This window comes from Cynoglossus semilaevis, chromosome W (genome assembly GCF_000523025.1).
Source record: "Cynoglossus semilaevis isolate Cse_v1.0 chromosome W, Cse_v1.0, whole genome shotgun sequence".
NCBI classification, from domain to species: Eukaryota; Metazoa; Chordata; class Actinopteri; order Pleuronectiformes; family Cynoglossidae; genus Cynoglossus; species Cynoglossus semilaevis.
This window is the reverse complement of record NC_024327.1, coordinates 4,249,403-4,256,753: the sequence shown is the minus strand read 5'-3', so window position 1 is coordinate 4,256,753 and position 7,351 is coordinate 4,249,403. Positions and strand designations below refer to the sequence as shown.

General features: G+C 38.2%; 1 pseudogene; it reads right to left on the bottom strand.

Moving 5' to 3' along the window:
- Positions 1-5,008: 5,008 nt before the first annotated feature.
- Positions 5,009-7,351, bottom strand: part of LOC103396995 (transcriptional activator MN1-like) — a 16,571-nt pseudogene continuing 14,228 nt past the window's right edge.

Below are 7,351 nucleotides of genomic sequence, written 5' to 3'. Positions count from 1 at the left end.
GCTAGTGAAATTGTTATTCTTTGGATGCACACTGGCTGGGAAACACAAATTCTCAGGCAACCACTGAGTGTTTTCCTTCCCAATATGGCAGCTATGCACAGATGGAACCGAGGGCCAGAAATTAGAGACATGCAAATTGTCTCTCAAATGTCAGAACTTATTCTCCAAATCTTTCTGATGAGGAATTTTTGCTCAAAATATTAAGATTACACTTTCAAAACTATAGCAAAAAATGTCACTTTGGACTTCAGCAGCACACACAAATGCTATATGATGTATGACATGTTATTTCAAAAATGTGTGCGTTCCTGGTAGAGCTATACTTGTGGGGACTTTTTTTGCCCCTTATATGCAATTGCCAGCTACTTGGCGGTTGTTAGAACATTTTAGTGGTCTTCGCTCATTCGGTATTTTAAAGTTAAATTTTTGTCTGAAGTGAGGATGAAGTCAGATTATACATATTTTTGTAATAGGTTAGGGTAAGGCAGTGGTTCCCAAACTTTCTCTGCTGGGCCCCTCTTTGGTTCATAAGTAAATTTCCGTGCGCCCCACCCAGGATAAAAAGGACACACATATTTTGTTTTCAGACTTGTTTATTCCTAAACATTTTAAATGTAACAGTTTTTATGCACCTTAAACTTTTCCATTTCATGCTAGCATTGCTAACTTTGGTCAGATGGCAGAAGTGATATTATGTGTGTGGGGAGGGGCGGGAAATGCACTATGCGTGGCTGCTACTGCTGCTCCAAGCAGATTAAACAGGCGACAGCAAAAACGAGTGAGAATTAAAAATATCGACCTCCTTTGCAATATTATTATCAGATATTCATATTAGACCACATTCAACTAATCAGTTCTTCTCTTCTTAAACATTTACAGAATTGGACAGTACGCTGTATTAGGTTTCATTCATTCCATCCGGGCCCCCCCTACAACGGCACTGCACCCCCCACTTTGGAAACCTCTGGTGTAAGGCATCATCGTAAGGCAGCAGTGACTTAGTGGTTAAGGAAGCAGACTTGGGTCCGGAAGGCGAGTCCACCAGCTGCCAAGTTACCACTGAGGTGCTCTGAGCACACACTGCTCCCCGGGCGCTTAAAGCTGCTCACTGTTCACTTTGGTGATGGGTTAAAAGGAGAGATTACATTTTGTCGTGTGCTGTGTCACAATGACAAATAGTTCACTTCCCATTTTCCATGAAATTCATGCCTACGTGTATTATGTGTGTACTTCAGAAACGTGTCTGCACAGGCTCTTTAACACAGGATAGCTGAACCAGACAGACAGGTAACATGTCATCACCAACAACATTCAAGTCTCCTGGCATTAGCACAAGGTAGTGACTGTTGGAGTAAATGCAACACCTTGGCATGAACAAACCCAAAGCACAAAGCTAAGCTGGAGAATTAGCCAACAATAGAAGAAGCACTTGAACTGAAAACCTGACCCGACCCTGGAAAAATGACAAAGCTTTTGATCCATAACTGTTGTGTCACTGCTGCTGCTTAAATACCAGTCAAACCTGTGTCATCAGTGAGAGTTCAATGCACTTTTGTACAATAAGCACTTTGACAGTAATAAAAGGGCAAATTGTTGCATGTCAAGAGTGATTGCTGCAGATTTTTGTGTAAGAATTGTGTTCTTTCAAACACAATGTCAACACAAAGCTACAAAAATAAGAATTAGAAAGGAGCAAGAATCTTCAGAAACTACCAAGTGTTTGGTTTGGTTTTAGTGAGAAAAAAGTCTCTTCAGCTATTATTTTCAAACTCTTCTCATTCTATTCCCAATTTCCAGAGGTGTGGACTCGAGTCACATGACTCCGACTCAAGTGATGATTTTGGACTTGACATGAGACTTGAAACTCAAGTTGTCTTTAGTGACTCTAAACATATACCGGTAAATAAAATAATAATAAAATAAAACTTTTCAACAAGATAAAAAATACCAACACAATTCATCATATTTTTCAAAAGCTGAGCAAAAACTACCTGCTGAATTAGAATTTTTCTGAAAAATTCCAAAAAAAAAATTTCTAAAGAAATTCTCAAAATGATCTACTTTAATGAAAAACATACAGCCAAGATAAAAACTAACATGCTAAATATAGAACTTAATATGAAAAATTCTCAATTCTCGTAAATGCTGAGAAACATAAGAAAAGAAAAAAGAAAACTTAAAAATTATTTTTCCAAAATTTCATCATAAATTTTCAATGTCTAACCAAAATGGCATGCAAAATTAAAAATTAAAAATTTCAAAAAAAAATGTAAATCTTAATGCTCTTATTTGATGAGAAACATGAAGAAAATTTGAAACATTTCAATTATTTTTCTAAGAAAATTCATAATATTTTTTTTTCAAAATCTGACTAAAATTACCCTGCTAAATTTGGAATTTTTTCAAAACATTGTTTTTTCTAAAAAAAATTCAAAATGCTCTAATTTGATGAGAAACATGCAGAAAAGATAAAATTTCGAAATCATTTTCCAACTTTCATCATAATTTCTCTTTTTTTCTCAAAATGCTCTATCCATCCATCCATCCATCCATCCATTTTTATCCACTTATCCGTTACCAGGTCACAGGAGCAGCAGTCACCACCCAAATCACATTGCACCGTACCAACCTCCCCAAACCTTCCTGCGGGTGGTGAGTCCACTGGAAGGTACCAACTGCCCTAACCGGGATTCAAACTTGCCCAGGAGGTGAATCCTGGGGTTCCACACCAATGACAGAGCCATTGCCTCTGGGCCAAAGCACCACTCTAACTGCTCGAATTGTTTAGAAAAGATAACATTTTGAAAAAATATTTTGCCAAAAGATTATACCATAAAAACAACACCTGACCAAAAATGACATGCTAAATTAGGATTTTATTAAAAAAATTCAGAACATTTTTTTTCTAAAATAATTTCTCAAAATTTTTCAATTCAGTAGTCTTCAGTTTTTTCTGTTAGATTTTTTTTCACACCCCCCTCTGAATTGAAATACTATTGACAACCTGATAATATGTATTTTCTCATCTGTACAAACCAATGTATGAGTTGCTGCCACCTAGTGACTGGAGGTCTCCCCAGCACCTCACCGCCCCACTATTTGAGAATTACTGCCTTAGTTTGAGTGCGCCCTTAAACAGACATTGATTTTTATTAGGTTTGCCTCTTTTAGGAGGCTTGAATACGTTTTGCCTCTGATGGACACTGCAGTTAAGCTTATTTATCAGTCCTATACACTTATTTTAACACATTTGTTTTGTGTTTATACTGTATTAATAATATTAGTAATAAAGAGGAGTTTCAGTACAATTCAACTCACCACACAGGGTACAAGAACCCCAAATGAAGCTCAGCCAAGCACAACTCCCCTAAAGGACATGAGACTAGAACCAATCCATCCTCGGTCAGTGGTTGAGAGGAAGATGAAGGGATGGAAGTCTCAAGTTCTGTGACCCAAATCCTGCCAGAAGAAGGAGTGGGGAACCATCGATACAGGCCTTGTCCATCTCCTAGAAGGTCTCAGAGGGAGCGTGGAAAGAAAGCTAGAGCCCTATTTTTCCTTGAAATTAGACTTGTTTTAATGAATAATTATGGATTTTAAAAGCATAAATGAGCTGTGTAAATATATTATTACTCTATGGTGAAAAAGATTTGAAAAGACTTGAAACTAAAGCTGCAGGACTTTGGACCTTACTTAAGATTTGACCTGTGACTTGCCAGTTTTGACTAGTACTCAACTCGGAAATTAAGGGGAGAGACTTACTTGTGACTTGCAAAACAATGACTTGATCCCACCTCTGCCTATTTCTGCCCTTTAAGCCAGGGATCCCAGGTGACGTGACAGTCCCAGGTACACGCACAGACACTTTCTCTCGTGCGTGCGTGCGTGTGTGAGCATGCACGTCTCCTGGACTGCAGTGGTGTAGGTTGATCACTAGCCTTGTTAGGAAGCATTGACATCTCCACCTCAGAGTTGGCACATGGGGGTTATTGATTAGCATTAAGCATCTATGCAGATGGCCAATAAACAGCAGAGGAGCCAAAGAGAGCCTGGGGAGAGCAAGGAGGGACGTGTGTGTGTTTAGACTGTGCTCCAGGTAAAAACAGGGTTGATGAGGAAAAACACAACACTAAGGCACCATGTCGTATTAAAAAGAAAACGCAAATATTTGCAGGTAAGAATAGTAATAATAATTTACTCTTTTTCAGGTTACATTGTGTTTGGAACCATTTATACCAGTAAGTGATTTAATACAATTTACCAAGCAAATGCACATTAGCTGTGACTGAGCATGACCCAATTTCCCTTATTTCATCTAACATTTCTTTGCTAAATTCTAGAGCAGGCGTTGGGAACCTTTTTAGCAGAGAGAGACAAAAAAAAAAAAAAGAACTCACATAAAATGTATTTCTGTAAGAGGAATACAATATTTTTTTACTCTTACTATAAATGTGTGAATTTTTAAACAAGACCAATAATTTTAGAGCATCAGTCTTAAGTATTAAGTCGTAAGTCATAAGTATTAAAAAAAGTTATAAAAAATTATAAAAAAATTAATAACGTTATTCTATCCAATGCATTAAATACTTTTTATCATTAATACAACTTCTGGTGCTACATGGATTTGATGTGATTAGCACCAGCGCAAAAAAAGTAATATATAGATTAATATGTGTAATGGAGTTATAAATATATGGTTCTACTTGCATTACAAAACAGTCACACTACGTCAGAAAAATTTTAATTTGTCGTACGGTCATTAAATGCAACACCCCTGCGGATTAGAGTCGTGAACCCTGGGGAGCAGCAGTCTGGCTCTGCTGTCCTTATGGTAGGTTCACGTTAGGAGGGCCGTCACTAATTGATTTATTATTTTAATTGTATCATTAACTGTACTGTTATTTATGTTATATTTTCAGAGCGTGACCCGCGAGCCATAGGTTCCCTACCCCTGTTCTAGACTAACTTCTTAGCAGAAACCAAATACAAAAGGCAAAACTCATCATCACCTTTAACATCACATTTATTGTTATTTAGTTACTCAATAAGACATATACATATATATACAATATGCAGGAAAACAGACAACTGCACTTTACATATTATTAAAAAAGGAAACAAAGAAAACAAAACTCAGTCGTTTCCATCACAGTCCTCCATCTACTGTTTCAAAAATTCAAATTCAACTGAAGCTTTATTTAAGGTTTACAAGATTGCCTAACACACAGCAAAGTTTCTCTTATTATACATGTGCAATAACAGTAGTCTCTTTTCCCTTAAAACCTTCCCTCCACCTCTGATTCCACTTCCTGTTGGATGAATTTTTCATAAGTGGTCGAGCCGAGAAGAGAAACAACAATTATGGCTGTTTTAACAAAAAGGAGAATTCTAACAAATGGCAAAATGATTAGACAAGAAAATGATTCAAGAAAACATTTAACATGTAAAAAAAAAAAAAACCTTCATTCACACGACTACATTTAAATGATCAGACTGTGGGCAAGTCAAACTTTTCAGGAGCGCTGCTTTGTTAGACCGGGTAACAAGAAGACCCTGTTGGTCTACACCAGGTCTACAACTGGTATCTAAAATGTGAATCACACTATAGCCAGGTCTAACCCACAGCTGGTGCTTTGTTAGCCAAGGCAGTGTGAGTTTGATCTCATATATTATAGTATATACTGACACAACATTTGTTGGAACTGTTCATGTTAAAAACAGTTTACATTGGTCAGTTGGTTTAGGCCTGGCATTAGATCTTCGCAATAAGAATTTTTTCATGGTCCAAAGAAAAGGGTCTGGTTTTTGGAACCTGCTCTTCCTGAAGTTTCTTTGTTTCTACACAAAATCACTCCAGATGCTGGAGTGATTCCCTTTTTCATCATTGTTTTGGTTTTCGGGTTGCTGGGTTTCAAATCCTCAAGATTAGCATGAAGTTTTGAAATAAAAATGTGACTGTGGATGTGTCTGAAGCATCATTTTAAAATGAAAACATGAGTAGTATAGCTGTACCAGAGGTCTGCCTCTCACTGGCTCTGAGTCATTTGAAACTAAAACAAGCACATTTTTGACATTTATTTTGGTGGACGGGACACTGTGTCCAAGTTAGAGATGTAGGTGAAAGTAAAGTCACTCGACGCAGGTTTTCCTCTTCCGCTTGTTATCGTTTCAGATTTTTCTTTCGTTCTCATTCTTTAACGAAAAAAAATTAAAAAGAACAATTATTGAGTTGAGGTTTGTAAGGGGCATCAATGAGTTGAGCCTGCGTTTTGTGTGTTGCCCAGCAGTGCGAGTGTGTGTGTGTGAGAGAGATTGTGTGTTTCTGTGTGAATTAATGTGTGTGAGTGTGTCTGTGAGGGTCTGAGAGTTTGTGTCAAAATAGACGTTATTTGCACGAGTGTTTGTGTTTATTGTGTGTATCTGTGTTTGTTTGCATTTCTGGGCATCTTTCTCTCCCTGAACAGACACACAGACAGGCTGCCTCATCCCCATCCTTGCCGCCATCATCATCATCATCATCATCATCATAGTAGTCCTGTTTTTATGTCTCTCTTTTGTTCCTTTTTCATTTCATGACCTTTACTCCTTCTTGTTGTTTTTTCAGTTCGTTCGTTTTCAGAGTTCAAGTCAGTGCAGCCACAAACGTCCCAAATCTGTTAGAGATGTCAGAGTGGAGAGAGCGCCACGAGGAGACAGAGCCTCCTCGGCCCTTACTGTTCCCCAGCTCGTCTGTGCAGTGGACAGAGAGGCACTGCAGGTGGTTTCCTCCACTGTTTCCTCCTCCACCTCCATTGGCTCCTGTGGCCGCCGCTCCATTCTTATTCTGACCCTGCTCTGATTCTACAAATAAACAAAAAGGACATGGTTAGATTTAAGGTGGTGGTGCTCTGTCATTGGTGTGGAACCCCAGGGTTCACCTCCTGGGGAAGTTCGAATCCCGTTTAGGGCAGTTGGTACCTTCCAGTGGATTCACCACCCGCAGGAAGGTTAACAAGGGGGGTTGGTACGGTGCAGTGCGATTTGGGTGGCGGTCATGGAGACTGCTGCCCCGCGACCCGGTAACGGATAAGCGGATGAAAATGGATGGATGGATAGATAGATTTAAGGTTGGTTTGTAATAACACAAATATTATTAATAATAATAATAACAATAAAAAGTAAAAGTGTGCAGCCTAAAATACAATACTCGCACCGTAGAGAAATACAGAAACACAGATTTTGTAAATGTGTTAAGAAAAAAAATGAGTCACTGTTTTTCTTCTAATCCAAAAGAATAAAAAACACTATATTTTATCCTAACTCCAGTGTTTTTATCACTTCCCACTCCAAGTCTGCACTCTGAAAATCCAGG